Genomic DNA, 23,355 nt, shown 5'->3' on the forward strand with positions numbered 1-23,355 from the left:
TGAGTGGATGATGGAAAAGGCTTGCTATTGCTAAACCTATTTCTTCCACCATTATTAAAGCCTTGTTGAGGCTTTTGTTGATCCTTCAATGAGAGATTTAGATGATTTATCCATGAGGGGTTATAGGTGTTTCCATATGGTTCACCCATGTAATTCACCTCTGCTATTGCAGGGTTCTCAGGATCATAAGCTTCTTCTTCAGAAGATGCCTCTTGAGTACTGTTGGATGCAGCTTGCATTCCATTCAGACTCTGAGAAATCATATTGACTTGCTGAGTCAATATTTTATTCTGGGCTAATATGGCATTCAGAGTATCAATTTCAAGAACTCCCTTCTTCTGAGGCTTCCCATTACTCACAGGATTCCTCTCAGAAGTGTACATGAACTGGTTATTAGCAACCATGTCAATGAGTTCTTGAGCTTCTGCAGGCGTTTTCTTTAGGTGAATGGATCCACCTGCAGAAGTATCCAATGATATCTTAGCTAATTCAGATAGACCATCATAGAATATATCCAGGATGGTCCATTCTGAAAGCATGTCAGAAGGACACTTTTTGGTCAGTTCCTTGTATCTCTCCCAAGCTTCATAGAGGGATTCACCTTCTTTTTGTCTAAAGGTTTGAACATCCTCTCTAAGCTTACTCAGCTTTTGAGGAGGAAAGAACTTGGCTAAGAAAGCCTTGACCAGCTTATCCCAAGAGTTCAGGCTATCTTTAAGTTGAGAATCCAACCATATTCTAGCTCTGTCTCTCACAGCAAAAGGGAAAAGCATGAGCCTGTAGACTTCAGGATCTACTCCATTAGTCCTAACAGTATCACAGATCTGCAAGAATTCAGTTAAGAACTGAAAGGGATCTTCAGATGGAAGTCCATGAAACTTGCAGTTTTGTTGCATCAGAGAAACTAATTGAGGTTTAAGCTCAAAATTGTTTGCTCCAATGGTAGGGATGGAGATGCTTCTTCCATGTAAATTGGAATTAGGTGCAGTAAAGTCACCAAGCATCCTCCTTGCATTATTATTATTTTCGTCTCCCATCTCCTTTTCTTGTTCAAAAATTCCTGTAAGGTTGTCTCTGGATTGTTGTATTTTAGCTTCTCTTAGTTTCCTCTTCAGAGTCCTTTCAGGTTCAGGGTCTGCTTCAACAAGAATGTTCTTGTCTTTGCTCCTGCTCATATGAAAAAGAAGGGAATAACAAAGAAAATATGGAATCATCTATGTCACAGTATAGAGATTACTTTGTGTGAGTAGAAGAATAAAAGAATGTAATGTAAGGAAAGGGAAGGGAGGAGAATCCAAACACAAGGGTGAGGAGAGCAGAGATATGATATGAAGAGAAGTGTTAGTAAGTAATTAAATAAATAGAAGAAGATGAGGGAGAGGGAACTTCGAAAATTAATTTTGAAAAAGAGTTAATGATTTTTGAAAATTAAGATAAAATTAAAATTAAAATTAAAAATTGAAACAATTAATTAATTAAAAAGAATTTTTGAAAAAGAGGGAGGTATTTTCGAAAATTAGAGAGGGATAGTTAGTTAGGTAGTTTTGAAAAAGATAAGAAACAAACAAAAAGTCAATTAGTTAGTTGAAAAAGATTTGAAAATCAATTTTGAAAAGATAAGAAAATAAGAAGTTAGAAAAGATATTTTAAAAAAAAAGATAAGATAAAAAGATATTTTGAAAAGATATGATTGAAATTAGTTTTGAAAAAGATTTGATTTTTAAAATCACAATTAATGACTTGATTCACAAGAAATCACAAGATATGATTCTAGAACTTAAAGTTTGAATCTTTCTTAACAAGTAAGTAACAAACTTGAAATTTTTGAATCAAAACATTAATTGTTGATGATATTTTCGAAAATATGATGTAAAATTAAGAAAAAGATTTTTTTTAAAAAAATATTTTTAAAATTTTCGAAAATAAATAAGAAAAATGAAAAAGATTTGATTTTTGAAAAAGATTTTGAAAAAGATAAGATTTTCAAATTGAAAATTTGATTTGACTCATAAGAAACAACTAGATTTTAAAAATTTTTGAAAAAGTCAATCCAAATTTTCGAAATTTATGAGTGAAAAGGGAAAGATATTTTTTTTTATTTTTGAATTTTTAATGATGAAAGAGAAAAACATGAAAAAGACTCATAACATAAAAATTATGAATCAAAACACACAATACATGCAAGAACACTATGAATGTCAAGATGAATACCAAGAACACTTTGAAGGTCAAGATGAACATCAAGACTTATTTTTGAAAATTTTTCAAGAAAAGAAAACATGCAAGACACCAAACTTAAAAATTTTTCATGTATAGACACTATGAATGCAAGAATGCATATGAAAAACAAGAAAGGACACAAAACAAGAAAATATGAAGATCAAACAAGAAGACTGGCCAAGAACAACTTGAAGATCATGAAGAATACTATGAATGCATGAATTTTTCGAAAAAAATGCATAAAGAATTTTTAGAAAAAATGTAATTGACACCAAACTTAAAAATTGACTCAACACTCGAACAAAAAACACAAAATATCTTTGATTTTTATGATTTTATAAATTTTTTGTTTTTTTTTTCAAAAATTAATGTGAAAAAGAAAAATAAGGATTCCAAAATTTTTAATATGAATTCCAGAAATCTTGCACTCTTAGTCTAAAGCTCCAATCCGAGGGTTAGACATGGCTTAATAGCCAGCCAAGCTTTAGAAGATACAAATCAGGCATATAACAGCTGATACTTCATCCAACTTCATATACATGCCTTTTATGTTAACAAGTGGAAGCCTCAATCCAAAAGAATTTGGATATGGCTTTACAGCCAGCCAGGCTTCAACATGTTACCATGAAACTCTAGAATTCATTCTTAAAAATTTTGAATAATTTACGAAAACAAAAGGAAAAATTTTTTTTTTTGAAAGATTTTTGAAGAAATACTTTTGAAAATAAAACAAAAAGAAAATTACCTAATCTGAGTAACAAGATGGACTGTCAGTTGTCCAAACATGAACAATCCCCGGCAACGGCGCCAAAAACTTGGTGCACAAAATTGTGATTCATGGTAATGGCTCCAAAAACTTGGTGCTCTAATCTTAATTCATAATTTGTCACAACTTCGATACAAATAACCAGCAAGTGCACTGGGTCATCCAAGTAATAAAACCTTACGTGAGTAAGGGTCGATCCCACGGAGATTGTCGGCTTGAAGCAAGCTATGGTCACCTTGTAAATCTCAGTCAGGCGGATATCAAATGGTTATGGAGTTTTCGAATAATAATAATAAATAAACAGAAAATAAAGATAGATATACTTATGTAATTCATTGGTGAGAATTTCAGATAAGTGTATAAAGATGCTTTCGATCCTCTGAACCTCTGCTTTCCTGCTGTCTTCATCCAATCCTTCCTACTCCTTTCCATGGCAAGCTTTATATAGGGCATCACCGTTGTCAATGGCTATATCCCATCCTCTCTGTGAAAAAGGTCCAAATGCTCTGTCACGGCACGGCTAATCATCTGGAGGTTCTCGATCATACTGGAATAGGGTTCACCCTCCTTTTGCGTCTGTCACTACGCCCAGCACTCACGAGTTTGAAGTTCGTCACAGCCATCCCTTCCCAGATCCTACTCGGAATACCACAGACAAGGTTTAGACTTTCTGGATCTCAGGAATGGCCATCCATGGGTTCTAACTTATACCACGAAGATTCTAATATCTTGGACTCGGTCCTCTGTATTAGATATTTATGAGATACTCATTCTAGCTTGTTTGCATGTAGAACGGAAGTGTTTGTCAAGCACGCGTTCATGAGTGAGAATGATGATGAGCGTCACATAGTCATCACATTCATCATGTTCTTGGGTGCGAATGGATATCTTAGAAGCGGAATAAGTTGGATTGAATATAAAACAGTATTACTTTGCATTAAATCATGATGAATAGCAGAGCTCCACACCTTAATCTATGGAGTGCAGAAACTCTACCGTTGAAAAATACATAAGTGAAAGGTTCAGGCATGGCCGAATGGTAGGCCCCCATGATCTAAGAACTAGACGTCTCAAGATGTCTAATGCAATAGTAAAAAGTCCTATTTATACTAAACTAGTTACTAGGGTTTACAGAAGTAAGTAATTGATGCATAAATCCACTTCCGGGGCCCACTTGGTGTGTGCTTGGGCTGAGCTTGGAGTTTACACGTGCAGAGGCTTCTTTTGGAGTTGAACGCCAAGTTGTAACATGTTTTTGGCGTTCAACTCTGGTTCGTGACGTGTTTCTGGCGTTTAACTCCAGACTGTAGCGTAGAACTAGCGTTCAACGCCCTTTTGCGTCGTCTAAACGCAGCCAAAGTATGGACTATTATATATTTCTGGAAATCCCTGGATGTCTACTTTCCAACGCCGTTGAGAGCGCGCCAATTTGAGTTCTGTAGCTCCAGAAAATCCACTTTGAGTGTAGGGAGGTCAGAATCCAACAACATCAGCAGTCCTTCTTCAACCTCTGAATCTGATTTTTGCTCAAGTCCCTCAATTTCAGCCAGAAATTACCTGAAATCATAGAAAAACACACAAACTCATAGTAAAGTCCAGAAATGTGAATTTAACATAAAAAATAATAAAAACATCCCTAAAAGTAACTAGATCCTACTAAAAACATACTAAAAACAATGCCAAAAAGCGTATAAATTATCCGCTCATCAGCTACTAGCATAAATGACACTAGTAACATATTTAATATGAGAATAAAACAGGTATAATGAGTCCTTAGCATTGCTAAAGTCATCAGAGAGTGCCGGTGCTAAGCAGCACCAGTAAACTGTGAACCCGGTTAAACCGATTTTTTGGTTTTATCTAAAACAGACAAGGTAACCTTATAATATCATTCAAGCATCTTCTAATACTAATTTAATGATAATATTATACTATTATCTCTCTTATATCATGAATCGAGTCCGGTTTGTCAAACTGAGACTATTTACAAAAAATAGAATCAAAACTTCTAACCGATACGGTTCAAAAACTAGGTTCTCCGTGGCCGCATTGTCGAGCTTGCCTAAAAAGAGTTTTGGCTTGAAGATGAAATAATGACAATGAAAATTGAGATGCTTGATGATACATCAGAGGTTTTCCCTTTACTGATCTTCTGGAGAAATCCGTGCCTGTAGAAAAGATCTCGCGCACTCGAAAATCAGGGTTGTTACATTCTACCCTCCTAAAAGAAAATTTTGCCCTCAAAATTTCAACCATGTGCAGAATCCATCTTCAAGCGATCTACTTTCTTCAAGCCATCCTGACGAAGAGGTAGGTCCGTTGCTTACAGCATCCAAATCTAACATAGTCATTGCCATGTATATCATAACAGCTATTAGGATAGCTGGTCTCACATCGATTCGTCGTTCGGATCTCGATTAAACCATGCCTATTCACACTCATTGAGGTCTTATCCGCACCAAACAATCAACATTATGGTGATCAGTCTTAATATCTCAAGTTAAGTACAAACATTCCCAAAATGAGCACTCATAGACATTCATGCCAAATATGTCTTAAAGATACCCTAACGGCATGAGACACACAAGCAGAGTATGCAATGAAGCATAGTCAGTCCACTCCCTAGGCTCTACCGGGAACAAACTACTCTGATACCAAATTATAACGACCCAATTTTTGGTACGTCATGATCATACTAGAAACTGAGCGCATCCAACTTGTCTACCTAATTATTATCTATTATTTATTATATGAGCCTGATTCGTTGTTAAAAGCGTAGTTATTTTACGAGGTACTTTTTTTTTAAAAATGTTTGTATTAACAAACAGTATCATTCATAATCAATTCACAACGGATAATATATAAAACAGTTATAAACAACCACACATAAATACATCACAAGTAGTTGACAATATTCGGTGATCCAGCCTTTATTAGAGTATAGACTTTTAGTTAGAACACCCCTAGACATAGCTAGATAATAACTATATACATATATATACATACAACATCCCAGGTCCTGACCTGTTCAAGAAGTCCTTAAGCTGGCGCCCAGGCTAGCCTAGACTTTATACTCACCTAGTCCCTCTAAACAACTAAAGTGAGGGAAGGTACGTTCTAGGTCTTCAAAAGTCAAGTCAGGTGGATCGTCCTCAAAAGGTGGAAGGTCGTCTACAAATCCTCTATATGATCATATGTCATCAAAGAGCGTATCTCAAGTACTTCATCGAGTGGCCACATAACAGCAACATCGTACGGAGGACTTAGGTTAAAGTTTGTAGATAAGCAGGGTGCAGACGTTGGCTGGCCTTACAGTATATACATATAAACAGGTAATGGAGTTCACTCTAGACACAGAAGACTACCTAAAGTGGAATCCTCTTTGCAGAACAGTCATCAGCAAACTACGGAATGGTACTCATGCTTCCAGCTGAAGGGGGAAAGGAGAGAGAAGGGGTAAGAACTGGGGAGTTATTAGTAGGGCCGGGGTTATTAGTTAAGTTCATTAATTTGTGTCGCTTAGCAGACATATAGCAGAATATAGAGACGCAGTAAACAGAAGACAGATGAATAGAGAAAATAGAGAAAACAAAAAGCAAAACACAAACAAAAGAATACAAGAAAACAAAACACAGAAATAGAGAATAGAATGAAAACAAAGAAGGCATACATTCAAACAACAATCATAAAAGAGGAAATGCGCAACCAAGTATGATGCATGTCTGTCCTATGCAGGACATGAGCCCTTGTGTCGGTTTACACCCTGCAACCCGACATTACCCAGGAACTAGTCCTAGATATGGCTTTATCTCTGTAGGTGAAGTTCGGCCTACAGAAATAGCACTCCCATAAGTGAACTTCGGCTTACACGAATAGTCTAAACACAACAAAACAACTTTCTGTAGGTGAACTTCGGCCTACAGAAATGGCACCTCTGTAAGTGAACTTCAGCTTACAGAAATGGCACCCCTGTAAGTGAACTTCGGCTTACAGTTATGACAACTCTCTGTAGGTGAACTTCGGCCTACAGGAGCAACACCCTGAGATACACAATTGATATTCACTGCAGGTGAACTTCGGCCTACAGGAATAACAACTCACTGTAGGTGAACTTGGCCTACAGGAGCTCTAGGGCTAACAGAAAAGCAGCAGATGAATATACCATATAATATCATGCCACAAGGCTTAACTCTTTATTTTTTTTACTCTTCTCCTCTATTCTCTTTGTTATATTACTCTTTTCTCATTGTCTCTTTACTCTGCTCTGATTACTCTGTTCTCTGTACCTCTCTACTCTGCTCTGATTTTTCTGTTTAACGTATGTATGTATTTAAAGCTTATGTAAATTTCGGTATGAATAGTTAGCCTGTCCCAAGTATAGATTCATTAAGTCTATACTGAAATAGTTTAACTTTTCATATTATACCTAACCCTAGTCGCAACTCAAGGACTAACTATGTTGCCCTAGTTCGTTAACTAATTTCTGTCTGTTTTTCTGTCATTAGTACTTTACAGACTTTTCCTTGATTTTTATCTCTTCTTTAACTTTTTATCTTTCCTTTATCTTTGCCTTAATAATATGTTTTTACCACTCCCTAAGTGTTTTATGAAGGTAATTATGAGATTCTGCGCTTAAAGTTGTCTTTCTAAAGCTTTTACAGAAAACGGCATTTTCCGGATTATTTTATTATTTTTATTAAAATATTATTTTTAATTAAATATTATTATTTAATATTTTATTATTATTTATTATTTTATTAATATATTTTTGAAAATTACCTTATCTTTACCTTTAACCTTTAAAATTCACTTTTTACCACCCTCAACTTTTAATATTTCTACCTTAACCACCCTAACTTTCAGAAATTACCAAATAACCCCTCAAACACCAAAATAATTACAACCTTGCACTTTTTAAGATCTAAAATGTGTTCTTCAATGTTCTTCACCACACTCAAAGTGTTCTTCGTGTTCTTCGTATATTCTTCAGATTCTTTCTCTATTTTTACCCGTTTTTCAGTCTTTTCAGCAACCGATTTTTACCAAAATTCAAAATAAATTCCCAGCCACTAAAACCCCATCTTTTCTACATGATTTTAAGACAAATTAAACCCCAATTTAAGCTCTACGGATTCGTTTTCCAGTAGCCATAAGAACACACATTCATAGCTTGAATTTCATCAAATTTCATCAAATTTTCACCAAAATTTCAACAAGAATTACTCATACAAACAATCAACTTCAAGGACAGCCAAACCATATCATAATCACACAACTCAAACACAATCAATCAAGATTAAATTCATCAAACCCTACCTGGTTTTGCTGCTCCTAATTCGGTTAGACTTTCAGGTGGTCCTTAAGCACTTTTTCCTCCTAAATCACATCAAGAACAACTTTAAATCCAAAAACCCTCAACTAACCAAATATCACTCATCATGTTAGGAAGTGATTTCTAACCTTAGACTTTCTGTAAATTCACGTTTCTTGGCCCTCAAGTCAAGTTAAGCATGATTCCTAAGGAAAAACATCAAGAAAACACATGTTTTGCATGGTTTTCCTTGAAAACTGAATTGAAGAGGGAGGGAGACAGCCATCTCACCTTATTTCCAGCCTTGATATGTTATATGGTTTTGTAGAGGAAGAAGAGAGGATCATTTTGGTGAAATCAGAGTTTTGATTTGAGTTTTAGTTTAGAAGAAATCAAGCTTTGAAGATTAAGTGTTCATGAAAGCTTCTCTCTTTTCTCTCTTGTTATTTTCGGCCAAAATGATGAAATGAGACAGCCTTGGAGTGTCTTGGGGGTGTAGGGTTAGTTTTGATTGGTTGGCTTGGAGGTGGGTTAAAATAATATTAAAATATCTCAGGTGTATAACTACTAAAACTAGGTGTATCAGAACACACATAAAAACAACTCTAAAAATTCTTTTCTGAGCTACTAGCATAAAAGACACTAGTAACATATTTAATATGAGAATAAAACATGCATAATGAGGCCTTAGTATTGCTAAAGTCATCAGAGAGTGCCGGTGCTAAGCTGCACCAGTAAACTGTGAACCCGGTTAAGTTGATTTTCTGGTTTTAACTAAAACAGACAAGGTAACCTTATAATATCATTCAAGCATCTTCTAATACTAATTTAATGATAATATTACACTATTATCTCTCTTCTATCATGAATCAAGTCTGGTTTGTCAAACTAAGACTATTTACGAAAAATAGAATCAAAACTCCTAACCGATACGGTTCAAAAACTAGGTTCTCCGTGGCCGCATTGTGGAGCTTGCCTAAAAAGAGTTTTGGCTGGAAGATGACATAATGACAATAAAAATTGAGATGCTTGATGATATAGCAGAGGTGTTCCCTTTACTGATCTTCTGTAGAAATCCGTGCCTGTAGAAAAGATCTCGCGCACTCGAAAATCAAGGTTGTTAGAAGTAGCCATTGACAACGGTGATGCCCAACATAAAGCTTGCCATGGAAAAGAGTATGAATAATTGGATGAAGGCAATAGGAAAGAAGAGGTTCAGAAGGAATAAAGCATCTCCATACGCTTATCTGAAATTCCTACCAATGAATTACATAAGCATCTCTATCTTATTTTATGTTTTATTCATATTTTAATTATCAATTCTCCATAACCATTTGAATCCGTCTGACTGAGATTTACAAGATGACTATAGCTTGCTTCAAGCCGACAATCTCCGTGGGATCGACCCTTACTCACGTAAGGTTTATTACTTGGACGACCCAGTGCACTTGCTGGTTAGTTGTGCGGAGTTGTGATAAAGAGTTGAGATTGCAAATGTGCGTACCAAGTTGTTGGCGCCATTGATGATCACAATTTCGTGCACCAGAGCTCGGGGTTGCGTCGGTAAAGATTTTCTCAATAAAGTCGCGTTGCAAGTATAGCTCTACCAAAAACAATCCTCAAGTATCAAATTTAGAAAGGGATTTGGTTGTCACAAGTTCAAACCCAATAAAAATAACCGAAGTATTCAAACCTCGGGTCGTCTTACAAGGAATGGGCAAACATGTGCTTCAACATTAGTTAGAAATCCAGGGTTGTGAGTCATGAGCAAGTAATCTTAAATTGCATGAAACTAATTCAAATAACTAAGCAAGATATGAGCAATTCCAAACTAACAAAGTAACATCCAATATGGTTCTATTCTAAGCTAAACAAGTAATTATAACTAAGACAAGTAATCAAAAATTTGGGTTCTCAAATATGAATGATAAAAGCAACTCTTGGCTAGGCATGAGAATTGGGGTCACCATCCTTGTCTAACAACCATATCTTGACAATTATGAGGAACCAAACTCATTAAGTCTACTTCTATACTTGAAGTACGTCAAATGGTTTGGTCAACATCAACCCATAAGTTCTAACCTCACTACTAATTGACTTAATAGAAGGTTAGCGTCAATGGCTATCAAATTGACCACTAAGGGCTCTCAAATCATCAAATCCATTAGACCCAATGACTCACGTTTACCCAATTCCCCTTAGCCTAGGCCAAGAGTAAAGAGAACTACTCCATAATCAAAGAAAACAATTCATCAAACACATGGTGAGCATTAACAAAAGACAAGTTGAAATTGCAATTAAATTAAAATCAACAAGTACTCACTAACAAGTATCAACATACAATCACTCGTACAACACAATTAATCATAGAAATCATCAATGTAATATCAACAAATCAAGATTTACAACATTAATGAAATGGGTATAAAATGACAATTGACAAGAATTCATAAAACTAACACAAGATCGAAGCAAAATTATACTAAGGAATTCAAATTGAACAATAAAAACTAGTAATTAACAAGATCCAATCCAGAATTCAACAAGGGAAGATCAAATTGAAGCTAGATCTAGAGAGGAACAAGGGTTTCTCTCTCTAGAAGAACAAAGAACCAAAAACTAGCTAAAAAATTGTGTCAAGTGTAAAAATGATTGATCCCCCCTTTTCCCCTAGCATCCTTGGGTCTTTTCCATGCAGAAACAACTTAAATTTGAGCCTGATGAGCCTCAGAAATCGCCAGGCACGATTTCCTCTAATGAGGCACGTGCAGCTTTTCGCGTGTGCACGCCATGCGTGCATGCGCGCCGATTGCTTTTGTGACCCACGCGTGCGCGCCAGGTGCGCATGCACGTCGATGGGAATTCTCTGATCCGCAGGGATGCGTCTATCCTTGCGCGCCACTTCTAGCTATCCTCATCCACGCGTGTGCGAGCGCGCCAATGATGAATTTTCCAAAATCCAAATCTTCGTGTTCCTTCCTCTTATGCATACTTTCTTTGTCTCTTCTAATCCATTCCTACCCTATAATTTATGAAATCACTCAACAAATACATCACGGAATCTAATGGCAATAAAAGAGGATCAAAATATAGCAATTTTAAGGTGAAATAAGCATGTTTTTCATCATGGAGCAATATTAGGAAGTGAACCCAAACCATGCATTTCTTGTGAATAAGTGTGAGAAATATTGACAAAACCCCCCAAATTCTACACAATATAAACCACAAAATTGGGGTTTATGAAAGAGTACATTGAGAGTCCCCTGAAGGAGAACAGCAATAAACCACAGGGCCAGCATCTGGAGCTTTCCTTGATGGATAAACAAGAAGCTCAAGAGAAGAAGCAGCCAATAGAGTTCATGGAAGAGCCGAAGCCACAAGAGTTGAGAGGAGCAGCTAAGAAGGAACTTCCTGACCCAATACTCATGGGAGCATAATAAACCCCTATTTTGTGATTTATCTTGTGCTTAATTTGTGGGATTTTATCACCATTTCCACATTTATTCAATGAAATAGCATGGTTTTATAATTCTCCCTTGAATTGTGCTTAAGTGTAAAAACATGCTTTTTAGGCCCTTAAATTGGTGATTTCGATTCACTTTAATTCCATTCGATGCCTTGATGTATTTTTTGAGTGATTTCAGGTTCATAAGGGAAGTATTGGATAGAAGAAGTGAGGAGAAAAGCATGTAAACTGGAGAATGCATGAAGAAACAAAGATTGGGAATGTATCAATGGACACGCACGCGTACAAGGCGCGCGCGCACAAAAGTGGTTTTACATAGAGACGCGCACGTGTACATGACGCGTCCGCATGGATGAAGAAATAGCCAAATTGACGTGCATGTGTACAAGGCGCGCACGCGCCGATACTCTCACATGGCCTACTTAAAGGCAAAACGCTAGGGCAATTTCTAAGCTGCCCAAGCCCAAATCCAACTTGTTTCTGAGTGTATTTCATGTAGAATTGAAGTCCAAACAAAGGGGGGAGCAATTGTTTTGTAACTTAGCTTCATGTAGGTTAGTTTCTAGAGAGAGAAGCTCCCTCTTCTCTCTAGAATTAGGGTTCTTAGGCTATTTCCATCTTATATCTAGGTTTAATGCATGCTTGATTTACTCTTCCTTTTGCAATTTTTCTTCTTCTACCCTTCCACTTTCTAGTTTTGTATTTAATTCATGTAATTCTCTACTTTTATGTTGATGCATTTTTGTTCTTCTATTTTCAATTCAATGCAATTTATGATTCATGTTCCTTTATTGTTGATTTGGTTTTGTTGTTGTTTAATTCCTTGAAATTTTACTATGTTTTTCTTTTATGCCTTCCAAGTATTTGATAAAATGCTTGGTTGGATTTTAGAGTAGGATTTTAGTGCTCTTGGCTTGGGAAGGTAACTTAGGAACTCTTGAGTTACTAATGTCCAAGTACTTGACGATTGGGAGCCATTAACGCTAGATCTCACTAATTGATTTGGTGGAGAACTAGGACTTATGGACTTGGATTGACATAGCTCACTTGACTTTCCTTTACTATTATTTAAGGATTAACTTAGTGGGGTTAGTCCTTGCCAATTCTCATGTTGTGGTTAGTGATTAGGATAGAGATCCTTGACCACCAACCTTTGCCAAGACCTCTTTAGTTGTTAGTTTGTCTTCATTCCCATCTACTTTTCATGTCTCCTATCAAAAACTCCAAAACATGCTCCATAACCAATAATAAGGCACATTATTGTAATTCCTAGGGAGAATGACCCGAGATTAAATACTTCGGTTTATAAATTTAGGGGTTTGTTACTTATGACAAACAAATTTTTTATTGGGAGGATTGTTTGTTGGTGTAGAACTATACTTGCAATGAGAATTCATTCATTTGAGGAAATTCTATACTGACACGACAATTATCTTAAATCAAAATGGCGCCGTTGCTGGGGATTTGCAATGTTGTTGTGTTAATTGGTTATTGTATATATGTGAATATTATGAATAAGTTTGCCTTTTGCTTCTTTGTTAGTTCTTGCTAGTTTTAGGATGTGGTTTCCTTTGTTTCTTATTTGATTTTATTTTCATTTTCTCTTGCTATCATGAATTCTCACTTTAGCTATGAGTTTGGTTCTAACTATGTTATAGGAAATGAGGATATGAGTTTGGTTCTAACTATGTGTATCAACGATGGGATAATCAAAGGTGGGAGGAGCCATATGCATATGATCAATCTTCATGGCAACAACCTCCACCAATGCACTATGAAGAAGAGCCATTCTATGATGCATATCAATCCAATGGCTATGGTGAATCCCCTTGTGACTTTTAAGAACCACCACCATATGCTTATGAGCCATATCCCCAACATAACCATCAACCATACTCACAAGCCCCTTCTTACCAACCATCTTCATATGGCCCTAATCCATATCCATCCTACCAACAATCATATGAGCCATATGAACCACACATAGAGCCACCACTACTCTAACATCAACATTTTCAAGAGCCGCCCCCTCCATATTATTACCAAGATGAACTATGAAAACTTTCAACTACAAGATGAACTCTACTTTCCACCACAACCTCCTATGGAAGAATACTCATGTCCTTCAATCCAAGAGCCATATGATCATACTCATGATATCCAAGCGGAACAAGAGTCAAGGGATTGTCTAAAGGAAGTATTGGATCAATTTCAAGCAACAATGGAGTATGTTGTGCAACAAGAAGAAAGAATGGGAACTATTGAACCACTACAACTCTACCAAAAAAAAACCACCTTCCTGCTATGAATCCTTTCCCCAATTTGATGAACCCTTCCATCCACCCCAACCTCCAATGGATGACATCCTTGATGTTCTTGTTCAAGGACAAGAGGAGATGAAAAGGGATGTTCAACAATTCACGGCCGCCTTGGACGAGGTGGTAAACCGGTTAGCATCCTAATGCTTGAATACTCAAGGAACTCCCATGGTTACATGTGGAGAAACAAATGAAGAGCATAACATGAAGGAGAGATTGGTAGAGAATGAGGGAAGTTGCTTCGTATTGGAACAATTGGAGGAAGCCACAATTGTTGAAGAAGAGGAAGAAGTGGTTAAAGACTTAGGAGATGCGGAACCACCTTGGGAGTCTAAGATTGAAGAAAACCCCTCCAAGATGATTGAATTTGATGCTAAGAAGGAATGTGCATAACCTCCAAGGCATATCCCTTGTGAAGAATTGGATGGGATAGAGCAAGAATTGAGTCCCCATGGTGATGAAGATCAAGCATCAAGTCTTATGGGTGAAGAATCCCTTGAGCATGAAGAACCTTCTCCCGTTGGGTTTGAAAGCGTTGTGGAGGTAAATTTTTCTCACCCTCCCAATTATGGCTTGAGTATGGAAAAAGGCTTAGATAATATTTTTGAACAAAGGATTGAGATTAAGAGATCTTGTGAGGATGTTGAAATCCTTAGAAAAAGGAGGATGTAAATTGAATACGCTTTGTCAAGACCCTTGGACGCTTCTTTACCTAGGTTGCCATCTACTCCTTCATTTGAGTGGGTGAAATTCATTTCTATTAGCTTTATTATACCACTTGAATATGGTTTGTTTGAAACGGATGGCCAACTTAGGGAGCTTTGTGGGACGAAGCGTAAAAGAAAAATGTATCATGGTTGGCATTGCAAATTAAGGCTCATTATGGTTGATGCATCAAACATGAGATATAAAAGTTGGAGTAGTGCTCACCTAGATGGGTCTAGAAGGATTGTTGATCACTTTATAGAGAATTCACCTTGTTTACGACCCGGATGGGCTAATAATGAGAGTCGACTTCAAGACGGGTGTGAAAACAAAGTGTGGGACCCGGATTACAAGAAGAAGATCAACTTTGGGAGCCCATGGTTTGTGAAGAACTCCATCAAAGCTTGGAGTTATTAACTTTGAATTATGAAGTATAATGGAAGTCCAAGCAAAGGGGGGAGCAATTGTTCGTAGCATTAGCATCGTGTAGATTAGTTTCTAGAGAGAGAAGCTCTCTCTTCTCTCTAGAATTAGGTTAGGTTAATTTCTTCTCGATTTAGGTTTAATTACATGTTTTCATCTTGTTTCCTTTATGATTTCTTGCTTCTACTCTTTCATTCTCAAGATTTGTAGTCTTAATTTTACTTTTATACCTCTTTTATATTCATGAACTCTTGTTGGAATTGGATATTTTCTTTTATGAAATTTATGTGATGTTCTTTTAATTGTTGATTTGAGTTGTGAATTTACTTTCCTTGCAATTGATAGTTGGTAGATTTATTATTCTTGCACTTTTACCATGCTTTCCTTTTATGCCTTCCAAGTGTTTGATAAAATGCTTGGTTAGATTTTAGAGTAGAATTTTATGCTCTTGGCTTGGGAAGGTAACTTAGGAACTCTTGAGTTACTAATGTCCAAGTGATTGACGATTGGGAGCCATTAACGCTATATCTCACTAATTGATTTGGTGTAGAACTAGGACTTATGGACTTGGATTGACATAGCTCATTTGACTTTCCGTTATTAGTTAGAGGATGACTTAATGGGGTTGATCCTTGCCAATTCTCATGTTGTGGTTAGTGATAAGGATAGAGATCCTTGACCACCAACCTTTGCCAAGACTCTTTTAGTTGTTAGTTTATTTTCATTGCTATTTACATTTCATGTCTCTTATCCCAAAAAAAACCCCAAAATATTTCATAGCCAATAATTGATCACTTCATTGCAATTCCTTGTGAGACGACCCAGAGTTCAAATACTTCAGTTATAAATTCATTGGGGTTTATACTTGTGACAACTCAATATTTTTGATTGGGAGAATTGTTTGTCGGTTTGGAGCTATGCTTACAACGAAGTAATTCTTTCTATAAGAAGAAAATCTAGACCGACACGACAATTTTCTTAAATCAAAATGGTTCCATTGCCGGGGATCGAACCCGGGTCAAGCACAAGCCACTTTGATGAGGAGCTCACCATAAGTCCAAGCTTTGGTGGATGTTCAAGGATGGATTCAAGCACAAGCCACCTTGATGAGGAGCTCCCCATAAGTCCAACTTAAGGACAATAAACAAAAGTGCTAGGTGGGAGACACCCCACCATAGTAACATCTTTCCCTTTTCCTCTTTGTAAATGTTGGTAATTTAGGTTTAATTTCATGTTTTGATTGCTTAGTTGAGTTTATCTTGGAGTCTAGTAGGTTAAATAAGGTTTTATGATGTTATGGTAGCTGTTTAGAGGTTTGGAATGCTTGGTTTGGTGAAAAAACATAGAAAAATTTTGAAAAACAGAGCACCATCCATGCGCAAGCGCACTCCACGCGTACGTGTGAATCAAGAAATTTCGGCCATCCACGCGCACGTGTCATGTACGCGTATGCGTGGATTGAATTTTTCCCCCTCCATATATTGACCCGAGAGTTGTGCCTGAAGTGTGCCAACTTTGTGCCCAAGGCACGTGCCCGCGCACCTTGCGCGTAAGCGCCCCTCTCGAAATAAGCCATCGACGCAGACGCGCCTTTTACACATACGCGCCGCTTCCATTGCACCACCATTCGCGCATGCGCACCATGCACGCGTACACGCGGATACCCTTCTTTCAATACACTTTCTTTCTTCTCCTCTTTCCATTTCTTTCCTCCTCCTTTCTCCTTCCCTTCTCCTACTCTTCATCCAACACAACCAAATATCATCTAACACCATTTCTTTTAGTTAGTTAGTTAGTTTAATTTTTGTTTTCCATTATAAGTGTTGGATTACTAATCTTGTTTACTGTTTACTGCTGCTTATTACTAATAGGATGTTAGTCTAACATCATTGATGTTAATTGTCATTGTTGGATTCTTTGTTGAGGTTATATTTGGTTACTTGGTTCGGAACCTTTCATGTTTAATACTTTTGAATACCAAGTACATGTTACATTGCCTTCATGCATCTTAACTCTTTGAATTGCATGTTTTGGCCACCATGCATTCATCATCTATTGTTAGGCAATGGTACATTGTCAATGCATTTTTTTAGGTGATGCTTGTTTAAGGTTTACCTTTATTCACATCACTTATTTCATGCATTGAGATTGTGGAATTGTGAAATTGAATCGAAAGCTTACCTAGTGACATATTTTTGAGCTTTGTAAAGCTTTGTGGGCCATGCTTGCTATGTGATTGATTTCCACTTCTATCTTCTTTTTCCTAAGTTCTATAGCATCCATGTGTTTGGTATACGAAATTGTTACTCTGAGGTTGTAAAATTTGTTGTTCGTTCTCTCCCTGGCAATGGCACCAACAACTGGTGCACAATACCATGGTCCAGACATAACTTCAAAACTTTGCACAACTAACAAGCAAGTGCACTGGGTCGTCCAAGTAATAAAACCTTACGTGAGTAAGGGTCGATCCCACGGAGATTATTGGGATGAAGCAAGCTATGATCATCTTGTAAATCTCAGTCAGGCGGATATCAAATGGTTATGGAGTTTTCGAATAATAACAATAAATAAATAGAAAATAAAGAAAGAAATACTTATGTAATTCATTGGTGAGAATTTCAGATAAGTGTATAGAGATGCTTTCGTTCTTCTGAACCTCTGCTTTCCTGCTGTCTTCATCCAATCAGTCCTACTCCTTTCCATGGCAAACTTTATGTAAGGGCATCACCGTTGTCAATGGCTACATCCCATCCTCTTGTGAAAAAGGTCAAAATGCTCTGTCACAGCACGGCTAGTCATCTGAGGTTCTCGATCATACTGGAATAGGATTCACCCTCCTTTTGCGTCTGTCACTACGCCCAGCACTCGCGAGTTTGAAGTTCGTCACAGTCATTCAATCCCTGAATCCTACATGGAATACCACAGACAAGGTTTAGACTTTCCGGACTCTCATGAATGCCACCATCAATCTAGCTTATACCACGAAGATTCTGATTAAGAGATCCAAGAGATATTCATTCAATCTAAGGTGGAACGGAAGTGGTTGTCAGGCACGCGTTCGTAGGGGAATGATGATGATTGTCACATTTATCACATTCATATTGAAGTGCGAATGAATATCTTAGAAGAGGAATAAGTTGAATTGAATAGAGAAACAGTAGTACTTTGCATTAATTCGTGAGGAACAGCAGAGCTCCACACCTTAATCTATGGAGTGTAGAAACTCTACCGTTGAAAATACATAAGTGATGAAGGTTCAGGCATGGCCGAGAGGCCAGCCCCCAAACGTGATCAATATGATCTAAAGATGAACTAAAAATCATAAGATGTCTAATACAATAGTAAAAAGTCCTATTTATACTAAACTAGTTACTAGGGTTTACAGAAGTAAGTAATTGATGCATAAATCCACTTCCGGGGCCCACTTGGTGTGTGCTCACTTGGTGTGTGCTTGGGCTGAGCTTGAAGTTTACACGTGGAGAGGTCGTTCTTGGAGTTGAACGCTAGTTTGTAACGTGTTTCTGGCGTTCAACTCTGGTCCATGACGTGTTTCTGGCGTTTAACTCCAGACTGCAGCGTAGAACTGGCGTTCAACGCCCTTTTGCGTTGTCTAAACTCGGCCAAAGTATAAACTATTATATATTGCTTGAAAGCCCTGGATGTTTACTTTCCAAGGCAATTGGAATCGCACCATTTTGAGTACTGTAGCTCCAGAAAATCCACTTTGAGTGCAGGGAGGTCAGAATCCAAGAGCATCAGCAGTCCTTCTTCTACCTCTGAATCTGATTTTTGCTCAAGACCCTCAATTTCAGCCAGAAAATACCTGAAGTCACAGAAAAATACACAAACTCATAGTAAATTCCAGAAATGTGAATTTAACATAAAAACTAATAAAAGCATCCCTAAAAGTAACTAGATCCTACTAAAAACATACTAAAAACAATGCCAAAAAGCGTATAAATTATCCGCTCATCACAACACCAAACTTAAATTGTTCCTTGTCCCCAAGCAACTGAAAATCAAATAGGATAAAAAGAAGAGAATATACTATAAATTCCAAACCATCAATGAAACATAGCTCCAATCAGATGAGCGGGACTTGTAGCTTTTTGCCTCTTGAATAGTTTGGAGCGGGACTTGTAGCTTTTTGCCTCTTGAATAGTTTTGGCATCTCACTTCATCCATTGAAGTTCAGAATGATTGGCATCTATAGGAACTCAGAGTTCAGATAGTGTTATTGATTCTCCTAGTTCAGTATGTTGATTCTTGAACATAGCTACTTTATGAGTCTTGGCCGTGACCCTAAGCACTTTGTTTTCCAGTATTACCACCGGATACATAAATGCTGCAAACACATAACTGGGTGAACCTTTTCAGATTGTGACTCAGCTTTGCTAAAGTCCCCAATTAGAGGTGTCCAGGGTTCTTAAGCACACTCTTCTTTTGCTTTGCACCTTGACTTTAACCGCTCAGTCTCAAGTTTTCACTTGACACCTTCACGCCACAAGCACATGGTTAGGGACAGCATGGTTTAGCCGCTTAGGCCAGGATTTTATTCCTTTAGGCCCTCCTATCCACTGATGCTCAAAGCCTTGGGATCCTTTTTATTTGACCTTGCCTTTTGGTTTTAAGGGTCATTGGCTTTTTGCTCTTGCCTTTTGGTTTTAAGAGTTTTTGGCTTTTTCTGCTTGCTTTCTCTTTTTCCATTTTTTTTTTCGCCATTTTTTTTCTTCTTTTTTTTTCTGCAAGCTTTTGTATTCACTGCTTTTTCTTGCTTCAAGAATCAATTTTATGATTTTTTAGATTATCAAATAACATGTCTCCTTGTCATCATTCTTTCAAGAGCCAACATATTTAACATTCATGAACAACAACTTCAAAAGACATATGCACTGTTCAAGCATTCAATCAGAAAACAAAAAGTATTGTCAAGGATAAATTCAAAACTCATGTACTTCTTGTTCTTTTGAATTAAAACATTTTTCATTTAAGAGAGGTGATGGATTCATATTCACTACTTTAAGGCATAGACACTTAAATACTAATGATCATGTAATAAAGACACAAACATAGATAAACATTTAACATAAGAAAACAAAAAACAGAAAGTTTAAGAACAAGGAATGAGTCCACCTTAGTGATGGTGGCGTTTTCTCCTTGAGGAACCAATGATGTCCTTGAGCTCTTCTATGTCTCTTCCTTGTCTCTGTTGCTTGATCCCTAGTGATTTTGGTGCTCCTATCCTTAGTTGCTTCCAATAATTGTGTGGGGGGGAAAATGTATCCCCTGAGGTATCTCAGGGATCTCTTGATTTGCATTCAAATGTTCTACCACTGAGCTATAGATCCTTTACATGAATATCTCCATCTCCCATGACTTGGAGGTGGAAGCTTTTGTCTTTCCTTTTCTCTTCTCTCTTTTTTTTAGAGGTTTCTCTGGCCTTGGGTGCCATCAATCGTTATGGAAAAGCAAAATAAGCAATTCTTTACCACACCAAACTTAGAATGTTGCTCGCCCTCGAGCAGGAGAAGAAAAAATAGATGAAGAAGAAGATGTGGAAGAAACTAGGATTATGAGGAGGGAAGGTGGGGATCCTGTGGAATCCACAGATCCTGAGATGATCCTGTGAGGTTCACAGATCTTGTGGTGTCAAGGATTTACATCCCTGCACTAATTAGGCATGTAAAATGCCTTTGCATGCAATTCTGGCGTTTAAACGCCGAACTGATGCTTGTTCTGGGCGTTCAACGCCCAGATGCAGCATATTTCTGGCGTTGAACGCCAGCTTCATGCTTGTTTCTGGTGTTCAGCACCAGCTCCATGCTCTGTTCTGTCGTTGAACGCCAGCCAGATGCTCCTTACTAGCGTTTGAATGCCAGTGAACTCCTCCTCCAGGGTGTGCTGTTTTTAATGCTGTTTTTGATTTTTCTTCAATTTTTTCAGTTGTTTTTGTGACTCCACATGATCATAAACCTATGAAGACATATAACTAATAAAAATATAATTAAATAAAAATTGGGTTGCCTCCCAACAAGCGCTTCTTTAATGTCAATAGCTTGACAGTGGGCTCTCATGGAGCCTCACAGATGTTCAGAGCAATTTTATAGACTCCCAACACCAAACTTAGAGTTTGACTGTGGGGGCTCTGGTTGACTCTGTTTTGAGAGAAGCTTACTTTGCCTCTTTTCCATGTTTATAGAAGGATGTCCTTGAGTTTTAAACTCAAGGGAGTCCTCATCTAATTGAAGGACTAGTTCACCTCTGTTAACATCAATCACAGCTCTTGCTATGGCTAGGAAGGGTCTTCCAAGGATGACGGATTCATCCTCATCCTTCCCAGTATCTAGGATTATAAAATCAGCAGGGATGTAAAGGCCTTCAACCTTTACTAACACGTCCTCTACCTGTCCATAAGCCTCTTTTCTTGAGTTGTCTGCCATCTCTAATGAGATTTTAGCAGCTTGCACCTCAAAGATTCCCAGTTTCTCCATTACAGAGAGTGGCATGAGGTTTATTCCTGAACTAAGGTCACATAGAGCCTTCTCAAAGGTCATGGTGCCTATGGTACAAGGTATTAGGAACTTTCCAAGATCCTGTTTCTTCTGAGGCAATCTCAGTTGATCCAATGCATTTAGTTTATTGGTGAACAGGGGAGGTTCATCTCCCCAAGTCTCATTACCAAATAAATTGGCATTCAGCTTCATGATTGCACCAAGGAACTTGGCAACTTGCTCTTCGGTAATATCCTCATTCTCTTCAGAAGAAGAATACTCATCAGAGCTCATGAAGGGCGTAAGGAGGTTTAATGGAATCTCTATGGTCTCTAGATGAGCCTCAGAGTCCTTTGGTTCCTCAAAGGAAAACACCTTGTTGATCACTGGACATCCCAGGAGGTCTTCCTCTTTGGGATTCACGTCCTCCTCCTCTTTTATGGTTTCGGCCATGATGGTCATTTTAATGGCCTTGCACTCTCCTTTTGGATTTTCTTCTGTATTGCTTCGGAGAGTACTAGGAGGGGTTTCAGTGATCTTCTTACTCAGCTGGTCCACTTGTGCTTCCAAATTTCTAATGGAGGACCTTATTTCATTCATGAAACTCACAGTGGCTTTAGATAGATCAGAGACTAAATTTGCTAAATTAGAGGTATTTTATTCAGAGTTCTCTGTCTGTTGCTGAGTGGATGAGGGAAAAGGCTTGCTATTGCTAAACTTATTTCTTCCACCATTATTAAAGCCTTGTTGTGGCTTTTGTTGATCCTTGCATGATAGATTTGGATGATTTCTCCATGAGGGGTTATAAGTGTTTCCATATGGTTCACCCATGTAATTCACCTCTGCTATTGCAGGGTTCTTAGGATCATAAGCTTCTTCTTCAGAAGATGCCTCTTGAGTACTGTTGGATGCAGCTTGCATTCCATTCAGACTCTGAGAAATCATATTGACTTGCTGAGTCAATATTTTATTCTGAGCCAATATGGCATTCAGAGTATCAATTTCAAGAACTCCTTTCTTCTGAGGCGTCCCATTACTCACAGGATTTCTCTCAGAAGTGTACATAAACTGGTTATTAGCAACCATGTCAATGAGTTTTTGAGCTTCTACAGGCATTTTCTTTAGGTGAATGGATCCACCTGTAGAAGTATCCAATGACATCTTAGCTAATTCAGACAGACCATCATAGAATATATCCAGGATGGTCCATTCTGAAAGCATGTCAAAAGGGCACTTTTTGGTCAGTTGCTTGTATCTCTCCCAAGCTTCATAGAGGGATTCACCTTTCTTCTGTCTGAAGGTTTGAACATCCACTCTAAGCTTACTCAGCTTTTGAGGAGGAAAGAACTTGGCTAAGAAAGCCGTGACCAGCTTATCCCAAGAGTTCAGGCTCTCCTTGGGTTGAGAGTCCAACCACACTCTAGCTCTGTCTCTTACAGCAAACGGGAAAAGCATGAGCCTGTAGAGTTCAGGATCTACTCCATTAGTCTTAACAGTATCACAGATCTGCAAGAATTCAGTTAAGAACTGAAAAGGATCTTCAGATGGCACTCCATGAAACTTGTAGTTTTGTTGCATCAGAGAAACTAATTGAGGTTTCAGCTCAAAATTGTTTGCTCCAATGGTATGGATGGAGATGCTTCTTCCATGTAAAT

At 37.6% G+C, this 23,355-nt stretch overlaps 2 non-coding genes across 2 annotated transcripts; both read left to right on the forward strand.

Moving 5' to 3' along the window:
• Positions 1-533: 533 nt before the first annotated feature.
• LOC112780300 (small nucleolar RNA R71) lies at positions 534-641 on the forward strand. Its single transcript, XR_003191146.1, has one exon. It is a non-coding gene; the product is annotated as a small nucleolar RNA R71 (small nucleolar RNA).
• A 22,274-nt stretch (positions 642-22,915) lies between these two features.
• On the forward strand, positions 22,916-23,023 carry LOC112780378 (small nucleolar RNA R71). Its single transcript, XR_003191219.1, has one exon. It is a non-coding gene; the product is annotated as a small nucleolar RNA R71 (small nucleolar RNA).
• Positions 23,024-23,355: the final 332 nt, after the last annotated feature.

The sequence above is a fragment of the Arachis hypogaea genome, chromosome 19, assembly GCF_003086295.3.
Source record: "Arachis hypogaea cultivar Tifrunner chromosome 19, arahy.Tifrunner.gnm2.J5K5, whole genome shotgun sequence".
In the NCBI taxonomy this organism is placed as follows: Eukaryota; Viridiplantae; Streptophyta; class Magnoliopsida; order Fabales; family Fabaceae; genus Arachis; species Arachis hypogaea.